The sequence below is a fragment of the Pongo abelii genome, chromosome X (assembly GCF_028885655.2).
Source record: "Pongo abelii isolate AG06213 chromosome X, NHGRI_mPonAbe1-v2.0_pri, whole genome shotgun sequence".
Taxonomy (NCBI): Eukaryota; Metazoa; Chordata; class Mammalia; order Primates; family Hominidae; genus Pongo; species Pongo abelii.
Genome location: NC_072008.2, coordinates 6,684,892 through 6,706,361, shown reverse-complemented (window position 1 = coordinate 6,706,361; position 21,470 = coordinate 6,684,892). Strand labels below are relative to the sequence as shown.

The window sequence follows — 21,470 nt, the reverse complement described above, 5'->3', positions numbered from 1 at the left end:
ATGAAATACCTTCATACAGGTGCAGGTGTCTTTTCGATACAATGATTTCTTTTCCTTTGGGTAGATGCCCAGCAGTGGGATTGTTGGATCGAATGGTAGTTCTATTTTTAGTTCTTTGGGAAATCTCCATACTGTTTTCCATAGAAGTTGTACTAATTTACACTCCCATTCACAGTGTATAAGAGTTCCCTTTTCTCTGCATCCTCACCAACATTTGTAATCTTTTTGGCTTTTTAATAATGGCCATTCTTGCAGGAGTAAGATGATATCTCATCATTGTTTTAATTTGCAAGTCTCTGATGATTAGTGATGTTGAACATTTTTTCATATGCTTGTTTGGCCATTTTTATGTCTTCTTTTGAACAATGCACTATTCACAGTAACAAAGATATGGAATCAACCTAAGAGTCCATCAGTGGATGATTGGAGAAAGAAAATGTGGTATATATACACCATGGTCTTAAGAGAAATAACTCAGAAACAAGAAGTCAAATGCCACATATTCTCATTTATAAAGAGGGAGCTAAATAATGTGTACAGCTGGACATAGAGTGTGAAATAATAGATATTAGAGACTGGGAAGGATAGGAAAGTGAGAAGGGGGTGAAGGATGAGAAATTATGTCATGGGTATAATGTACATTTTTCAGGTGATGGATACACTAAAAGCCCAGACTTCACCACTATACAATGTACCCATGCAACATAACTGCACTTGTATCCACTAAATATATACAAGACAAGACAATATATGCCTCCACTTTATCATAACCTTGGGAATTCCTCATCCATCCTGTAGGGATGATATTCTGAGAATCAGTTCCATTCTCTCAGCCCTCCCCTGGTGGCATCCTTGGGGAGGAAACACACCTGTGCCAGTTCTATCACCATCCATGGCCATGTCACTGGGGACCAACCATGCTGGACCCAAGAGGAAGCATTTACAGAGCATGGGCGTGCGATGAGAATGAGGAGGAAGGAGGGTTAGCAGTTGCCTTTTGTTCCATTGCCAGTTTGTTTATTTAAAAAGAACTCCTTCTTTTTCTTTCAAGTACCTGGTATTAAGAGTGCTCCATGCTGCCAGACTGCAGGCTTGGGTTGATTAGAAGAGACTTGTGAAAAGGTCTTCTAACTCCTTCAACCCATATTGATAAGCTGCCGTTTCTCCGCAGCTCATGGTGGATGGGGGGTGGGAACCCTCACTCTTACAAATATTTCTCCAACATTTAACCGAGTGAGATCAAAAAGCCATCTGGTTAAACAATCCTGCATACAAGAGCAGTTCTTACTTTAATTTAGAACACTGCTTAATGCAGAAATTATTAAAATATAAAAACTGGGGGATCAAATGGAGCTCATTTAAGATAAGTCCTGAAATCACAAATTTCACTTGACCTTGCAATGAACATATGCTAGCAGGATTTTCCTACTTTTGTTGGTTCCCCCACCCTTTCCTCCTTCCTTTTTTTTTTTTTTTTGGAGAGAGAATGAGTGGTTTCTAATTCATGTTTTTGTATTTTTCTTTCCAAATATCATGAAAATGTCATGAAGAATAGAAAAGAGAAATGAAAACTGTACAGCATACAGTTGCAAACAGCAGCAATTCGTAAGTTTTATGAAGTATAAGTTTGCTCATTTTAGTAAATGCATAATGAGATGGTTTTATTATTCGTCGACCTTTCAAGGTTTGAATTTATTCACTTGATTGTTTGAGATATTGTAACTCAGGCAATATGTTTTTGTAAGAAATTCTGAAATTGTGCTTTTTTCCATCTCTGCCATGGGATGTGACTTTTGACATTATTGCACATTAAATTACACTATACGTAAGGTTGCTTTTATTTGGAATTGTTATATTTTAGGCAGTGTCGTTTAACGGAAATAAAATGTAAGGGGAAAAGATTAAAATGCAAGATAAAATAAGGCTAATCTTGGAATAAAACAGGAACAGATTTCTTTCCGATTTTGAATTAAATCTGCCATCGACATATTTTGCTGAACCCAATCAACTGAGCTTCTTAAATTAAAAAAAAATCTTTTTGAGTAATATGGTGAACATTCATAGATCCAACACTCATGTTTAACAAATACTAACATTTTTGCCATGTTTACCGAAGCTCCAATTTTCCCCAGAAATAAAATATAACATATACAGTTGGAGCCCCACTTACATTTTACTTTTTCATCCTCCCTAGAAATACCCACTGTCCTCAAGTAGTGTCAAGTAGTGGAGAATCTATCTTTCCAAATCAATCAGGCTTTTTTTTTTTTTTTTTTTTTTGGTGGGGTTTTGTTAGGTTGCCCAAGATGGACTCGAACTCCTGGGCTCAAGTGATCTTCTCTCCACTTGCCTTAGTCTCCTGAGCCAATCACATTTTTATGTAATATGCATACATCTCTAAAAACAATCTGTAGTATAGCTTTCTCTTTTTAACAAAAATGCATAAATAATATCAAACTATATATTTATGCCACTTGTTTTTTTCTTCTCTTTTTTTTTTTTTTTTTTTTTTTTTTTGACAGAGCCTCTCTCTGTCACGCAGGATGGACTGCAGTGACACGGTCATAGTTTACTGCAACCTCAACCTCCTGGGCTCAAACAATCCTCCAACCTCTGCCTCCTGAGTAACTGGGAATACAGGCATGTGCCACCGTGCCTGGCTAATTTTTTTGTTTGTTTGTTTTTTGTTCGTTTTTAGAGAGACGGAGGTCTCACTGTGTTGCCCAGGCTGTCATGTATGCTTTTTGAGATGTATCCAGGTTCACGTATGTACATCTATTCATTTATTTTTCACTGTTGTACATATGCCCTGACATTAAGGTTATTGTGGTTTTTATTTTAACTGCAAACAATACTTTGTGTATCGCTGGTTATTTATGAGCTTTTTTTGTTTGTGTGTATGAAATTACTAGTTTGTAATATCACAATGAGGTACATTTGCAACTTTACTAGGTATTTCCAAAATAGTTTAACAGATTTACAGAATTATCAAAAGAGTGTGAAAAATTTCATTTTCCACCATCTTGAAAACACTTGGTGCTATCCTATCTTGTAATTCTTTTAACCATTCTAATTGGTATCAAATGTTGTTTAAAGGCATACTTTCTTAATTTTTAGAGGTTGAACAAATTTTCATATTTTTAGTTGTTCAATCTCCTTTACTCTGAATCACCTTCTTATATTACTTGGTCACTTTGTTCTAAGTCTTCTGTTTCCTTATTGGTTTGCAGGAGTTCTTGCGGGAGTAGGAAATAATCCATTTAGGGTTTGATTCCTTTTAAACATCTGTTCGTCTATGGCTTATCTTTTAGCGTGGTTTCCAATGTCTTCTCTTATACAGAAACTTTTGACTGTCTTGCAGTTTGGTACTCCAATATTCTCCTTTAAAATTTATGCATTTAGTATCTTCAGGAAACTTTCCCCAGTCCAAGATCATAAAAATATTTTAATATACTTTCTTCTAGTTGTTTGGGCATTTTCCTTTTAAATTTAGATTTTTTTTTTTTTTTTTTTTTTTTGAGACAGTCTCTCTCTGTGGCCCAGGCTGGAGTTCAGTGGTGTAATCTTGGCTCACTGTAACCTCTGCCTCCAGGGTTCAAGTGATTCTTGTGCCTCAGCCTCCTTAGTACCTGGGATTACAGGCGCATGCCACCACCTCTGGCTATCTTTTGTATTTTTAGTAGAAACGGGGTTTCATCATGTTGCCAGGCTGGTCTTGAACTGCTGACCTCAACTGTTCCACCCGCCTTGGCCTCCAAAAGTGCTGGGATTACAGGCATGAGCCACCATGCCCAGCACAAATTTAGATTTTTAATCCAGCAGATTTTTAATTCTTTTTTTTTTTGGTAGTGCGATGAAGGGACCTGCCACCCTCTCCCCGCCATTTCTACACGCAATTGCTTGTTGACTAGCCTGTTCCTTTCCCACCGTTGTACACCAAATTTCTGCCATATTGTCAATGTCTTTTTGTATATTCCTCTATTTCCTGTCTCCTTATTCTGCTAAGTGTGGTCTATCCAGTGTTCCACCAATCTTTCTAATGTCTTGCTATTTACTAGGAGATTTCCCCATCTTTATGAGTATTCTTCAACATATTGTTAGTGATTCTTGGCCACTTACATTCCATATGAAATAAGAATCAACTTGTCCAGTTTAAGGATATGCTGTATTGTGATTTGATAGGTGATTTCCATGGAATATAGAGCTTAATTTAAGGATGACAAACATCGTAAAGATATTGAATCTTCCCTTTAGTGAACATGATGCACCTATCCATTTGTTACATCTTCTGCTATGTCCTATAACACATAAAGTTATTTCTCCTCATAATGGGCTTTTATGTCTTATAGTAAGTATATTTTAGATACTTTATATCTGAAATGTTTTGTATTTTTCCATTGCCCTCTGTTCTTTTAGAACCACAACATTTGGAGATTACCAACATGGTTTTCAGCCCTCAGCTTTGGTGAGACTTCTTCCTTTTCATTCTTTTCTGGGCAAATCTAAACCTTTGGAGAAGTAGATGAGTGAAGTCAATTGCAAAGGTAAGAGAGATATTCTGGGCTCTCCTATAACCTCTTTTGGGACAGAAATGGTTGGCAGGGACGTCTATCAATCATAACACCTTCACCTGACTTGGGGTGGGTTCCATGAGCAGATTGCTTTCTGCTGTGTTGCAATTGCTTTCCATGAAAAGCTGGCATAATTTCTAAAGGAGGATTTCTCACAGAAACTTTGCAAGCCTAACTTGTGTTTTTCTTCATTTTTTTTCATTAAATCATGTTAAATTTATCAGCCTGAAGAAAATCTCTCAGTTGTTGCTGTCACTTACCTGAGGACTGTAGTTAAAGGTCATATGGGTTATTTGCATCTTTTCTTTCAAAAATAAAATTAAATAAAGAATGTAAATTTAAACTAATGAAAAGGAATTTGACCCAGGATATCATGAAATAATAATGTACCTCAAAGTGTGACACAAAGCTGTACCTAAACAGTTCGTTCTTGTGACATTTTCCCCAGCATGTTTTTCTTCTGATGGGCAAGGGAAAGTCTCTTTGGTTGGATTCCAGAAACAGACACTGAGGGAATCAGAGAACACAGGGCCATAGAATAGAAATATGAATTCTTTTATTCCCCCACCTTTATTGAGGTATAATTGGCAAGTAAAAATGGAATATACTTACTGTGTACCATGTGAGGTTTTGATAAATGAGCACGTTATGAAACTTTTACTATGCACTAGGTAAATAACTTATTTATCACTGTACATAGTTATTGTTATTATTTGGGGATAGTGTGAATATTTGAGATCCACTCTCTTAAAAAATTTCAAGTAAACAATACGGTATTGGTAACTACAGTCACCATGCTGTAGATTGCATCCCCGGAAATTATTTATAGCTGAAACTTTGTGCCCTTTGACCAGCATCTCTCCAGTGTCCCCCACTTCCCAGCCCCTCGTAACCACCTTTCTACTCTCTGTTTCTGTGAATTCAACTTCTTTAGATTCCAAATCTAAGCGAGATCATATGGTATTTGTCTTTCTCTGTCTGGCTTAATTTGCTTAACATAATGCCCTCCAGGTTCATTCACGTTGTCCCAAATGGCAGGAATTACTTCCGATTAATGGCCAAATACTATTCATATATATATATATATATACGTATATGTGTATATATATATGAATAAATGTATATATGTATGTATAAACATTTTCTTTATCTATTCATCCATTGGTGGACGCTTAGGTTGGTTCCATATCTCGGCTATTGTGAATAGTGTGGCAATAACATGAGGGTGCAGATATCTCTTTGAGACGCTGATCTTGTTTCCCTCTGATATATATGCAAAAGTGGCATTGCTGGATCATCAGATAGTTCTATTTTTAACTTTTTGAGGAACCTCTGTACTGTCATCCATAGTGGCTGTGCCAGTTTATCAATGTGACTTATTTGAAGCTTACCATGTTGTGAAACATCCACTTCAAAATTCATCTTAAAGAATATTAATTGAGAAAATTATTGACTGTGGATTGGGCGTGCACCTAATACACTAGACAACTCATGCACTAGTGATTTGCTAAGCATATTTCTTTCTCCCAGAAAATCTGGACTTTTGGAGAGGTGGACATACAGATCAATGGGACAGGGGAGTGAGATGTTCTAGGTTCTTTTGTAACCTCCTCTGGGGCAAAAATGATTGACAGGGATATCCACCAATCTTAACACCTTCACCTCATTTGAAGCAGGTTTGATTGATTTTCAATTACTACATAACAAGTTACTGCAAAGTAGCAACTTAAAACAACATACATTTGCTATCTCACAGTTTCTGTGGATCAGGAATCCCCAGGCATAGCTTAGCTGTTTCTATGGACTGAACTGTGTTTCCCCAAAATTCATATGTTGAAGCCCTACCCCGCAATGTGACTGGATTTGGAGATGGGGCCTTGGACCTTAAAGAGGTAATTAGGTTCAAATGAGTTTGTAAGGTGGGACCTAATCCAATCTGATGTCCTCATAAGAAGAGGAGTTTGGGACACAGACTTGTGTGAGGACACAGGGAGAAGACAGCGTCTACAAGCCAAGGAGAGAGGACTCAGGAGGAACCAGCCTTGCCCACACCTTGATCTAGGACTTCCAGCCTCCAGAGCATAAGAGAATAAATTTGTTGTTTAAGTCACCCAGTCTGTGATAGTTTGTCATGGCAGCCTCAGCAAGCAAGAGAGCTGGTTTCCCTTCTTCAAGGTCTCACAGGCTCCAATCCAGGTGTCAGCCAGGGTCGAGGTCTCCACATAGGCCTCTCTGGGGGAAGATCTCCTCTCGTGCTTCTGCAAGTTGTTGGCAGAATTCATCTCCTTGCAGCTGTAGCACTGAAACTTCCCTTTTGGCTGTCAGCTAGCGGTTGCTCTCAGCTCCAAGAAACCACCTACGGTTTGTTCTTTGCCCTGTAGCTATCTTCATAAGCCCCCTCACAGCATGGGAGTTTGTCTCTTATAGTCCAGAAATAGGGAGAAAGTCTTTGTTTTTTAAGGCATTTTTTGATTTTTAAAGTTTTTATAGGTTTACAGGGTACAAGTGCAGTTTTTTTACATGGATAAATTCCATGGAGAAGTCTGGACTTTTAGTGTAGCCATTGCTTGAATAGTGTACATTGCACCCATTAAGTAATTTCTTATCTCTCACTCTCCTCCCACCCTTCCACCTTTCCTAGTCTCCAGTGTCTATTATTCCACTCTCTATGTCCAAGTGTACACATTATTTAACCCCCTACTTATAAGTGACATTGTGCAATATTTGACTTTCTGTTTCTGAATTGTTTCACTAAAGGCAATGGCCCCCAGTTCCATCTATCTTGCTGCAAAATACATAATCTCATTCTTTTTGATGGCTGAGTAGTAAATATTCCATGGAATTTGCATACCAGATTTTCTTTATTCAGTCCTCTGTTGATGGATACTTAAGTTGGTTCCATATCTTTGCTATTGTGAATAGTGCGCAATGAACATATGAGTGCAAGCATCTTTTTGATGCGATTATTTTTATTCCTTTGGGTATATACCCTGTAGCAGGATTGTTGGATCGAATGGTAGTTTTAATTTTAGTTCTTTGAGAAATCTCCGTATTGTTTTCCATAAAATCAACAGGGTAACCACACAGCCTACAAGGAGGGAGAAAATATTTGCAAAACTATGTATCTGACACAGTGCTAATATCCAGAATCTACAAGAAACTCAAATAACTCAACAAGAACAAAAAAAGCATTAAAAAGTAGACAGAAGACATGAAAAGACATTTGTCAAAAGAAGACATACAAATGGCCAATAAACATGTAAAAAAAATGCTCAACATCACTAATCATATCAGAGAAATGCAAATTAAAACCACAATGAGATACCATCTCACATCAGTCAGAATGGCTATTACTAAAAAGTCAGAAAACAATAGATGTTGGTGAGGATGTGGAGAAAAGGGAATGATTTTATGCTGTTAGTGAAAATGTAAATTAATTAGAGAGAAAATCTTTGACCTCAGGGAAGACCATATCTGCCTTTTACTGCTCCTCACCTAATCAAGTCAAATCCACCAAAGATAATTCCCCTTTCAGAGAACTCAGAGTCAACTAATTTGGAACCTTACTGACATCTGCAAAAGTTCTTTGCCGTGGCCATGTTCTGTTGGCCAGAAACAAGTCGTAGGTCTTGTCCCTGCTGAAGGGGAGGGGATTATGTAGGCTGTGAGCACAAGGGGGCAGGGACCACAGGTGTTCACCACAAAGTGCTTCCAGGAGGAGTCTGGTAGGAAGTGCAGGAAGGAGGACAGAAGGAAAAGAAACCAAGAATAGATGTGAGGCCAGGTATCGGGTACTGACAGCAGAGAGGAGCCTCATCCTGTCAATACACTCAGTATTGTTCCAACCCAAAGCAGCAAGCTTTGATGCCCCATAGCTGTCAGCCACTAGTGAAAGGAAGGGAGATACAAAATCCCAGACACTTACAGCTCTCTGTGCATAAAGGGGCAATCGCTCCAGCAACCCAAGGGTATCATTCTGAAAAAGTGCCCCAGGTGCTAGCCATCAAAGGTGGAAGCATATTAAAGCCAAGATGGGAGTCCTAAAAATGGTTAAAAATGAGCCAATAGCACAGTACTAGCATTCCCTCCTACCGAAGGTGAGGATGAATCAGTCACTCTTCTCCTGGAAGTAACATATACTTCCTCTGATTCTAAGACTTAATATATTCTGGCCAGGCACAGTGGCTCATGCCCATGGTCCCAGCACTTTGGGAGGCCAAGGTAGAAGGATTACTTGAGGCCAGGAGTTCAAGACACGCCTGGGCAACACGACAAGACCCTGTCTCTACAAAAAATTAAAAAATTAGCTGGGCATGGTGGTTTGTGCCTGTGGTCCCAGCTACTCGGGAGGCTGAAGTGGGAGGATCACTTGAGACCAGAAGTTCAAGACCAGCCTGGACAACATAGCAAGACTCCAGCTCTGCAAAAACTTTAAAAAAATAGCTAGGCATGGTGGTGTCTTCCTCTACTCTCAGTTATTCAGAAGACTGAGGCACAGGGGTCACTTGGACCCAGGAGTTTGAGGTTGCAGTGAGCTGTGATTGCGCCACTGCACTCCTGCCTGGGCAACAGAGCAAGACCTTGTCTCAAAAAAAAAAAAAAAAAAAATACATACATAGAAATATATTTAAAGGAAAAGCAAATTTCAGAAATTCAGAGACTTGGTAAAGAAGGGAACAAAGATCATGTGTAAACCCATCAGCACATGGTTCACATCTCAGTTTATCTGCTTCTGGACTTTCCTCTTGACATGCATATTTATTCTTTTCAGAGTGTCTAATTACAGAGTTGGATAGTAATTGCATTTACTATCAGGGTCCACCAAGCCATTCATTGTAGCTGTCAGTCCCAGCCTCTGCACGCTGCTGTCTATCATGAATATTTTTTCTTCAAGCCGTTCGTTTCACTTTTTATCAGCATTAAAGTAAATAATCAGCACAAATATGAATTCTGCTGACACATTAGCTTCACAAGTAAGATGGTGATTTACCATTCTGGGTAAGTTCAGCCATGAGCCATTCCACCAGCTTATATGTAATGCTTCCCACTGAAATAATCAGCATCTTCTCAAAAATGGTGAAGACAGCTATGGAAGCAAATTGGAGACTTTTTTTTTTTTTTTAGCTAACATTCCTTTAGGCTCACAAGTATGTATTTATTGTTTTGGAAGAACCTCTAAGCCTGTCTTTTATTTTGGTGATTAATAGATATTAGATAGAATCAAGAATATGATCTATTTTCGTGGGAGCCCTTCTCTGACATGCCTTGGGTTTCTGTTGGAAGATATTTCCCTGGTCCCTACCCCTGGCCTCTCACCTGGGTTCCCTGCCTTTGGCAGCTCAGCCTGGCTTCTCCCACACCTCACTTCAGATCTACTATTAGCCATGCAAGATAGGGCAGTGGGTGGTTCTGTGCTTCTTGCAGTTTTGTGGGTAAGCTTGCCCACTTCTGGATCTCTATCCAGGGAACCCCAGGGCTGCTACGTACCTAATCATGGCCTCCAGTGTTCAATTCACCAGCGATAATACCAACATTTTGAACTCACTTCGTCCTGAGTCCTCTGTCTACCTCAACTGATACATAACTCATGTTGTGAAGGAGAGCTATTTATTCAGCCTCTTACAAATGTTTGCTTGTTTCGCCCTTTTAAAAAAAGTCTAGTTATCTGCAATTACATAGTTTCACTGATTAAGGCATCATTTATTGAATACATTCCATGAGTAAGGCAATATACAGGCATGTATCATTAGCCATGACTTGACAGTGTCTGAGCTTAGTCTAACTACTGAATGTTGCATTTCTTCTATGCATCTTTTTCTCTCAGGGAGAAAATCTTTACCTGTTACTTAACACCATTTTGGGGGTGAGATCAGATGCACAATTTTGTTAGATTAAGGCCATTTAGCAAAACTAAGAAGTATCCAGAGCATGGATGATTAAATAATAAAAGCATAGCCACACAATGGAATGCTGCGGGGGCCACAAAATGATGTACAAATGTTTATTGGGATGGAAAAATGATCATGATCTGTCATTAAATGAAAAAATAATATGGGTCAAGGATGTCGGTTTATAAAATTAAAATAAAATATGATCAATATGAACCACTTTTTGGTAAAAAATATTTTTATAAAAATATGTGTGTATACGTATTTATGTTCCTGTATATTTTATGTGTATATATATTTTGATTTATAAGGATATATGTCCTTATAAAATACACACACACACACACACACACACACACATATATATATATACACACACACACACATATCTATATCTATCTCCTGCAGAATATATATACATATCCTATTGGGTCTAGATTAACTGGAACAGGCAGCCAATTTAGGACACATAAGTTCTGAGTGGTGACAATGATGTGTTAAAGGAGAAATAAATGAAGGTTGGTTTGAAGAATCACTTGCAATACATGAGTCAACAAAATATATCCAATAGACAAGACACATCTTTATCTATATATATACATCTATATCTCTACCTATATCTATCTATCATCAATCATCTATCATCTCCATTTATCTGTCATCTCTATTTATCTATCATTCTATCATCTCCATTTATCTATGTATCTATCTGTCTATGTATCTATCATATCTATCTATCATCTCCATCTATCTATCATATCTATATATCACCTATCATCTCCATTTATCTATCATCATCTATCATATCTATCTATCTATATATCAAAAGACATATAGACTGATCTATCTATGCATCTATCCTTTAATTTACACACATGTGTATCCTCCATCATTTGTGTGTATCTATCATACCTTGTTATCTACCTTTCTAGCTGTCTATCTATCCACCCATCACCTATTTATCCATGTAGCTATCTATCATCTAGCTATTGATTTATCTCCCTACCTAAATTTTCCAATGATTATTTCTTGATGGTTGAATCTAGATGAATGTCCTAAACTTTTGCATTTTCTATAATAAATACATACTATGGTTCATGTAAAATGAATAAACCAGTAGAGGCTGGGTATGATGGCTCACACCTGTAATCCCAGCGCTTTGGGAGGCTGAGACGTGATGATCACTTGAATCAAGGAGTTGGAGACTAGCCTGGGCAACATAGTAAAACCCTGTTTCTACAAAAAATACAAAAATTAGCCGGGTATGGTGGTGTGCGCCTGGAGTTCCAGTTACTCGAGAAGCTAGGTGAGAGGATTGCTTGAGCACAGGAGGTTGAGACTGCAGTGAGGTAAAATCATTGCACTCCATCCTGGGTGACAGAGCAAGACCCTTTCTTAGTAATAATAATAATAATAATAATTCTAAACCATTGGAGACTCTGTTGTTAACATTATTAGTTTGAAATGGGACCTGTTCCCTCTTAAGCTGTGCTCTTCACTTTTCCGTCTGGAGACGGCTTCAGTCTATGGATCCATAGTGCCCGACAGTCCCTTCCCGGGCTCCCAGACCACACCCTATGCCCTGGCCTGCTTGTGTCAGCTGAGAAAGAAAGGTATGTCCCAACAGAAAAATGCTCACTGTGGTCTCTCCTGGGAGATACACAAATGTTCCTCCACTTACGATGGGGTTTCATCCTGATAAGCCCATAATAAATATAGTAAGTTGAAAATGTGTTTAATACACCTCACCTATCAAATATCATATCTTTGCCCAGCCTACCTTAAACATGTTCAGAACACATTAGCCTATGCTTGGGCTAAATCATCTAACACAAAGCCTATTTTATAATAAAGTGTTGAATATCTCATGAAATTTATTTCAGTATTATACTGAAAGCGAAAAAAATTGTATGATTACTCAAAGTATGAGTTCTACCCAATGCATATCACTGTTGCACCATCATAATGTCCAAAAATTGTAACTCAAACCCTCGTAAGACAAGGACTATCTGTAAATAAATGTAAAGTTTTGGAAATGGCATCTTGTTTCTAGACACTGTGCTTCAAATGGAAAAAAACAAAGTTAAATAATTAGTGATCCTTTCCATTAAGTAGTGAATCTCCATGGACTTGCCATTGTGCAAATTGTGGGGGATGTGAAGATGAAAAGACAGGATTCCTGGCTCAGAGGAGGAGGAGCCAGGAATTGTTTCTGAGCCCCAACATTAAGCCTTTTGATGTTTCTTTTTGTTTGTTTTTTTGAGACAGAGTCTGGCTTTGTCACCCAAGCTGGAGTGCAGTGGGCACGATCTTGGCTCACCGAAACTTCCACTTCCTGGGTTCAAGCAATTCTCCTGCCTCAGCCTCCCAAGTGGCTGGGGCCACAGGGCGCGCCATCATGCCCAGGTAATTTTTGTGTATTTAGTAGAGACGGGGTCACACCATGTTGGCCAGGCTGGTCTGGAACTCCTGGCCTCAAGTGATCCACCCGCCTCAGCCTCCTAAAGTGCTGGGATTACAGGCATGAGCCACTGTGCCCGCCCCTTTTGGTGTTTCTTATGCAGAATTGCAAGGACCAAGGGAAGACTTAGTAGCGTGGGGCTTTTGTCTTTCTTGAGTTTTGGAGTCCTGATCCTGTGAGGGCTGCTTCCACGGTATATGGCTCCCCAGAATCCCCAAGATGAACATGGTGAAGGTGCAGGACCCTCCTTGTTCTTCTAGCCAAAATCATTGAACCGCTTCATCTTGCTGCCTATTGCCTAGAGAGATGAGGAGCTCCTTATCATTGCCGGAGTTTAAGCTCTCATGATTTGTATATTCCAAAGCACTGTTTCCAAAATTCCCACTAGAATTTGGCTCATAGGCTGGGCGTGGTGGCTCATGCCTGCAATCCCAGCATTTTGGGAGACCGAGGTGGGCAGATCACTTGAGGTCCGGAGTTGGAGACATTCTGGCCAACATGGCAAAAACCCGTCTCTACTACAAATACAAAAATTAGCCAGGCATGGTGGCACGTGCCTGTAATTCCAGCTGCTCCAGAGGCTGAGGCTAGAGAATCACTTGAACCTGGCAGGCAGAGGTTGCAGTGAGCTGACATTACGCCACTGCACTACAGCCTGGGCGACAGAGTGAGATTCTGTCACACACACACACACGCAAAATAAATAAATAGATAAATATTAAAATAAAATGAAATGTGGCACCTTGAGGGCATTGCATCCTTTGGTTCCCTAGCCCTGCACCAATAGGTGGCATGCAGTTATTTTGTGGATGTGGAGAGCAGTTTAGAGATGAGTCAACTCCAGCCAGAGCCCGAGTATGCTGACTCCAGGAAATAAACATTGAATGCTGCACACTCTGTAGATTGACAGTCTGAGGATGCGACTATAGGTGATCAGATGTAAAAGCAGAATATTGGCTGTGCCTGAGGCACCCAGGGCCTGTGAGCTGGACACAGTGGAGAAGCAGTGCTCCCTGGCTTTGAGAGCACAACAGGGAAGGTCCCAGAAGCTGCGGTGAATTGGACACAATGAAGGCTTTGTGCAACCCCACATGGACCAGCATTTACTACGGAGACAAAGCCTAAGTCTTTTCCTTAGCTAATGTTGTGCTCAGAGAACACTATCCCAAAATGAAGGCCTCGGAAGAAGCCTCGGAAGCAATAGTTTCTTTCTCACCTTCTCCTGCCCTCGTGTCTGTCAGTCCCATTCTCCCTCCAGGCCTCATAAAAACTATAATTTCTCCTCCCCAAGGTGGTTCATAGAAACCAGAGCCCCTTTTGCTCCAAAGCCAGACATAAAACCTAAAATAGGACTCTAACTTACCCTCCATCACCTCTCAGTGTCAAAACTGGCCGTAAAGAAATCCTCTGATGTACCTGGTTTGACTGTAGATCCTAAGACCCGCATTCCAGAGAGGGTCTCGCAGCACACCCAGAAGGAAGGAGCACTGCTCAGAGAGAGGCAAGAAGAATCTACACAGACAGGCCTGGCTGGGTTTCCACACTCAGTCCATTTGCTTTAGATCAGGCTCTTTTCCTCCAGTGCTATTTCTACATGGATTTTGTTCATACCTGCTTGAACCTAAGCATAACAATGGACAGTTTCCCCCGTATCTTTGGGTCTTCAGTCTGAAGGCTCCCGTGTCACATAAAAATATTATGAAATAAATGTTTGTGCCTTTTCTCCTATTAATCTGCCTCTTGTCAGTGATTTTCAGTGAAACTTCAGAGGGTGAAGGGGATGTTTTCTCTTGTCCCCGACATTCTCAGTGATATTTCCTCCCAGTTGGGACATTTCCACAAAAGGGAATTTACATACGTGATCAGTGCAGCTCCACACTTTTTTCCCCCATTTCTCCATGGAACCCAGTCTTCAATTGATGAGCTGTGTACTTTGAAGAGATTTACAACAATGAGGCTTTGGGTGTGTCACAACCTCCAGCTATGGAGGAAAACTGGGACGTACACAGTGTTTCTTATTGGCTTTGGAGGAAATTGGATAATCAAAAATAATTATAAATGAAACAAACACACAGAAAAACCCCAGATCTGTGGCACACAGTTATGTGCTCCTACTGTTTGGCCGAGTGAGCAGAAGGTGATTTTATTCTGCGAAATCCAGCGTCAGCAGCTTCTGCACTATTTGGAACGGCACGTCTGACATCCACCACAATGAACGGATGGTGTTAATAGTTCATTTTGTTGCACTTAATAATAATGACATTGCCAAAGTGTTGCTCCTTGAACATTTGATGCCAACCATTTCTGCTGGGTCTAGACTGATGGGAACAGGCGGCTGACTTAGGGGATGTCAGTCCTGAGAGGTCACAGCAATGCAGTCCATGAAGAGTGAGTGAGGCTTGCTTTCAAGACTCACCTCTATTTAACTCTGGGAATGGAGTGGAAGGGTGGCAAGGTCTTCAAGTTAGCTACAGTTTTCTAGTTTACACTGCATTTCCAAGCAGTGGTTTATGCATGGGTCCAAGTCAACTGCCCTGTTTCGAGGTGTTACCTGTTTCCAGCTGCAGCTGAGTCTGTCTTGAACTGGTCAGATGATATGGACGATTATATCATTAATGTGAACTGAAGATTGGGAGTGATTAGAAAATTTTGTGCTTAGAGTGTGCTAGGCTCCCAAATTCAGCTTTCATTTGCTTGTTTTTGTTTGTTTGTTTTGTTGTTGTTGTTTTTGGACAGGGTCTTGCTCTATCGCCCAGGCTGGAGTGCAGTGGCACTATCTCGGCTCACTGCAGCCTCCACCTCCCGGGTTCAAGTGATTGTCCTGCTTCAGCCTTGTGAGTAGCTGAGATTACAGGTGCTCACCACCACGCCCGGCTAATTTTTGTATTTTTAGTAGAGATGGGGTTTCACTATGTTGGCCAGGCTGGTCTCGAACTCCTGACTTCAAATGATCCACTTGCCTTGGCCTCCCAAAGTGCTGGGATCACAGGTGTGAGCCACCACACCTGGCCCAAATTTAGCTTTTAAAACGTCCAGTTTCTCCGGTTGTGCCTTAGGTTTGAGAAAATAAGGAAACTTTACAAATAAAATGTATCTAAGTCCCTGACTTAAAAGCGAATTGTCCAACAGATGATGGAAATACATCACCCTATAGTCTGAGCATAAAATTACATCATTTTAAGAACATCAGTCAGAAATACTCAATTCCACTCAAGCAACTTTTGTCGAATGTTCAAGGAAGGAGGGGGCTGAGACTTCTCACCAATGTCACTTTGAATTCAGAGACTGTCAATGACTCTCTAAACCCAGTGATAAACGCTTCAGGTGATGGAGGCACCATTGTTGAGTGAGGGTTTCCTTTTGTCTGGGAGAACAAGAAAGATTTTCCAAAGCAGATGGACTAAAAGCTGGACACAACGGATAAGTGGACTTGAAGATAGAAGGGGAGTGGAGTGGAAGGACATTTGGGACTGGAGGATGGGTATAAGGGCCTGAGAGTGTGTGATTTATCAAAAGAATCATGAATTAAACAGAAGTGTGATCAGAGCACAGGGCACAATAACACCACGCGCTGGGAGGTAAGATTAAACAGCAAGTGAGAGACCAGACCCTGGAAGATCCTGTGTGCTATGCTAAATACCTTGGGTTTTATTTCACAGGCAATGCGATCTCAATGGGGATTTGAAGTGGGGGGAGTGACATTTCCTAATCTAAATCTTCTAAGAGGATGATTCTAGCAGCTTTACCATAAAGCCTTGGAGTGATGTGCTCTTTTTCAGATCTTCCAATTCCCTGAGCCATGCTCATCTGTCAGTGTTTTTAGAGAACAAACTCTACATGCACTGTCTTGCTCACAAGTGTGTTCAATATATATACCTGTGAGCACAGGTGGCTTCATCGAGGGTAGCTCTTGCCTTGAGTTCTCTGCTGTATTTAAAACTGAGTAGATTAGTCACTACCACTAATTTCAGCACAGTTTAGAGGGTGTGGCAGGAAGACAGCATTAGGCTGGTCATACCTCTAGACGTTTAAGGGACATTTCTTCCTGGAGAAACGAGAATTTCTGGGACCTCGGCCAGAGCTTGTTCCTTGATGCTATTCATCCTCAGAGGGTTGTCTTGGGACCTTGGTCATGGAGATCCTGGCAATAAATGGACCATGATGAAAGCAACGGCAGCCAAAGAAACTGATACATTATTTATTTGCAAAGGTCATTTTCATTTGATGAAATGATAAAGAACCAGGAGAAGGAGTTACATTTTCTGCCATTGCTAAATAATCTAGTCGATGTGAGCGGTATTAGCATACAGGCTAATGTCAAAATGCAGCTAATTTTGTATGCAGTACATTTTCCCAGAGCCCCCAAGGATTCCACAGATACAATCTCATTAATCTCCTCAGCATTTCTTTGGAGCTATCTGACAGCCATGGGCCATGGTTTATAGATTAAGGAAGCAAAAGGGAGACACCAAGTGTCCTACCTCGGGCTGCAGAGGCTTTTTCTACCCTGGCAGAGAGACAAGTCTTATTTTGGAAAATTCTCTCAACACAGCCCTTCTCACACTGCTTGGGGGATCCTTGCTTCCCAAATGCTACCAGAGGCTGTTGGCATTTCAGAAGAATTCTTTCTATGAGGGTGACAAAAAGATGACGTCCCCATTCAGGAATGTGGAAACAGATAGGCCATTCTTTCTTTAGGGCATCTCTCCTTGGTTGGTCCTTGTTTTGAGTTACTAAAAGTATTTTAAGAATTCAACTTGTTTTTTGAGGGGGGTAGGGTGGGAAGTGCATTTTCTGGGTAATCCAGCCAGGATTTCAGGAAATCCCACCCAAGTTTCTTGCTTTAAAGGAGCTTCATCAAAAATTAACAGTCACATTGTGAAACAGGGCTCAACTGTGGAAAATAATATGGATTATGATGATAGGTGCTTCTCCAGAGTTGCTACAAGGTTATAAAAGAAAGTGCAAACTTCATAGGCTGCCATTAAATTGTGTTTCCAACCATGTTTCTTGTTAGTGTGTTGCAATCCATCCTGTGCGCTAAAGCAGGGATGCCCAAGCCCCAGCCACTGACGGGTCTGTGGCCTGTTAGGAATCGGGCTGCACAGCAGGAGATGAGTGGCGGGCTAGTGAGGGAAGTTTCCTGTGCATTTACAGCCGCTCCCCATCACTCACATTACCACCTGACCTCTGTCTCCTGTCAGATCAGTGATGCCATTAGAGTCTCATAGGAGCACGAACCCTATCGTGAACTGCACATCTGAGGGATCTAGGTTGTGTGCTCCTTATGAGAATCTAATGCCTGATGATCTGTCACTTTCTCCCATCACCCCCAGATGGGACCGTCTATTTGCAGGAAAGCAAGCTTAGGGCTCCCACTGATTATACATGATGATAAGTTGTATTTCGTTATATATTACAATGTAATAATAATATAAAGAAAGTGTACAATCAATATAATGCACTTCAATCATCCTGAAATCATCCCCCTGTATCCCCACTGCAGTCCATGGAAAAATTGTCTTCCACAAAACCAGTCCCTGGTGGCATAAAGGTTGGGAACCGCTGCTGTAGAAGGATGCACCCAGCCACAAGTCTGAATGTGGTGCACTGCTTGGAATCCTCTAGTAGAATTTTTTATTAGTGAAGGACCCTCTAGTAGGATTTCTTCCTCTTTGTATGGGAGAAAAAATTTCCTCTACTTTCTTGGGTTGTGTGGATGAGCTTGCAACACAAACTGGCAAAAGACAAATTAACAGGAGAAAAGCATAGACATTTTACTTGATGCTAAGCTTTATGTTGCATTGTTGGTTGGTGGTGTTGGGGGGTGCTTCACAAAGAAAAGATCCCGCCTCATCCCCCAAGAAGCACCTAGACTTGGAGGCTTTTATACCATTCAAAGAATGATACACTTGTAGACAAGTGACACAACAAAGGACAAGGGTTTTTGGACTTTTTAGGGGCTGTAAATGGTGGGAAGGTGAATATAAAGGGGATGCTGATGGTTGATGAGGGTTATTTGGTAAGGTGTGTTTATTGGATTCTTTTTGGTGCCATCTTGCCCCTGGTCGGGAAGAAGGGAAGCAAGGCAAAATTTGTTTTGCTTTTAGGCAGCTGGGAAAGGGCAGAGAGCCTCATTGTGTGTCTGCCTTTTCTCAAAATAATCCTTACATAACAGTGGCATATTTTGGGTGTCATATTCTGATCTCTTGCACCTTCACGGCATCTCACTTTTCTTTTGTGTATTGAATTCCACCCATCCTTTAAGAAATTATCATATATCATGTCTGATGTTTACTCTGGTAATCTTTTAGAAGTTGCGGTAAAATATACATAATATAAACTTTATCATTTTAACCTATTTATTTACTTATTTTAGAGACTGGATCTCTCTATATCACCCAGACTGGAGTGCAGTGGCACAATCGTGGCTCACTGCAGTCTTGAACTCCTGGCCTCAAGAGATCTTCCTGCCTTAGCCTCCTGAATGGTTGCAACTACAGGTGTGAGCCTGCCTCATTTTAACCTTTTAAAAGTGCATGGTTCAGTGGCATTAAGTACATTCCCCTGTGCAATTGGTACTCCCATTCACTTCCAGAGCTTTTTTCTTTTCCCCAGAGTGAAACTCCATAACTATTCAGCAATAACTCCTCATCACTCCTTTCCCACTTCCCCAGACCTTGGTAACAGCAAATCTACTTTTTGTTTCTATGAATTTGACTATTCTGGGTACCACATGCAAGTGGAATCATACAATATTTGTCCTTTTGTGTCTGGCTTGTTTAACTTGGCATGATGCTTAGTTCACATGGCGTGATGTCCTCTAGGTTCATCCATGTTGTAGCATGTATCAGAATTTCATTCCCCTTTTAAGGCTGTATTATATTCCATTGTGTATATACACCACATTTTGTTTATTATTTAAGTAATCTTGAATTTGTTTGTTTGTTTTGTTTTAAACTTTCTATGCTGATATTGTATTCCTCTGACAATTAAAATAATGGAATTGCAGAAGACACTCATCCTGTTTTGCCAATATTTCATGTGTGAATATACAGTTAACCTTGAAATAGTAATTGGTGCTTTCTAACTGAATGTTTCTGAATTTCTTTTGCAGAGGCACAATTCTATTTAAGTGAATTTAAGGTAACAACAGAACAAGCCAAAGTCCTTTGTGATGGTTAATTTTAGGTGTCGACTGAATTAAGAGACACCTACATGACTGGTTAAGCATTGTTTTCGGGTGTGTCTGTGAGGGTGTTTCCAGAGAAGATTGGCATAGGAGTTGGTGGACTGAGTGGTGGAAATTCTCCCTCAGTGTGGGTGGCCACTGTCCAGTTGGCTGGGGCCCTGAATGGAAAACAGTTAGAAGACAGGTGAATTCTTCTTACTTCCAGAGCTGGGACACCCTTGTGATTCTGCCTTTGGACCTCAGAACTCCAGGTTCTCCAGTTTTTTAACCCCAGGACTTGCATTAATGCTCCACCGGTCTCTCAGGCCTTCAGTCTGGGACTGAGAATTACATCATTAGCTTGCTTTGCTCTGAGGCTTTCAGACTTGAACTGAGCCACACTGTAGGTTCCTGTAGGTCTACAGGTTGGAAAAGGCCTCTCATGAGACTTGTCAGCCTCCTTCATCATGTGAACCCATTCCCATAATAAATCCCCTTCTACATCTCTACCTCTACCTGTCTGTCTATCTATTTATCTGTCTCTATCTATCTATCTATCATCTATCTATCTATCTCATATATCTATGTGTCTATCTTGTCTATCTATTTCATCTATGTATCTCATCTCTCTCTCATATATCTAATCTATCTATTTCATCTATCATTTATCTGTCTCATCTACCTTATCAATCTACCTATCTCATCTCTCTCACTATATATCTCTCTATCTCCTCTATCTATCCTATCTGTCATCTATCTAACTACATACGTACCTACCTATCTTATCTATCTATCTAATCTATATTATCTATTTCATCTATCTCTCTCTATTTCATCTATCATCTATCTAATTTATCTAATCTATCTTATCAATCTACCTATCTCATCTATTTATCTATCTATCCTATCTAGTCTATTTCATCTATGTACCTCATCTCTCATATCTCTATCTTGCTCTCATCTATTTCAGCTATCTCATCTCTCTATCCCTATCTATCTCATCTCTCTATTTAATGTATCTAATCTATCTATTTATGTATTGATCTAATCTGTCTACTTATCTATCTATCTCATTTATCTATCTCTCTAATCTATCTAATCTATTTCATCTATGTACCTCATCTCTCATATATCTATCTTTCATCTACTTCATCTATCTATCTCATCTGATTATCTCTAGCCATCTCATCTATCTATTTGATGTATCTTATCTATCTATCTTTGTTTTTTGTTTGTTTGTTTGTTTCCTTTTTTTAGATGGAGTCTAGCTTTGTCACCCAGGCTGGAGTGCTGTGGTGCGATCTTGGTTCACTGTAAGCTCTGCCTCCTGGGTTCACTCCATTCTCCTACCTCAGCCTCCCGAGTAGCTGGGACTACAG

At 40.2% G+C, this 21,470-nt stretch overlaps 1 protein-coding gene across 2 annotated transcripts in view; it reads left to right on the top strand.

The window, feature by feature from the left end:
- PUDP (pseudouridine 5'-phosphatase) overlaps nucleotides 1–19,932 on the top strand; it is a 441,859-nt gene extending 421,927 nt beyond the window's left edge. For both annotated transcript variants that reach the window (XR_002912965.3, XR_008518006.2), the window contains 3 exons: nucleotides 1,551–1,605; nucleotides 4,417–4,544; nucleotides 19,300–19,932. The gene's annotated coding sequence lies outside the window, so the exon portion shown is untranslated. The remainder of the gene's footprint in view (nucleotides 1–1,550; nucleotides 1,606–4,416; nucleotides 4,545–19,299) is intronic.
- The last annotated feature ends 1,538 nt before the right edge of the window (nucleotides 19,933–21,470 follow it).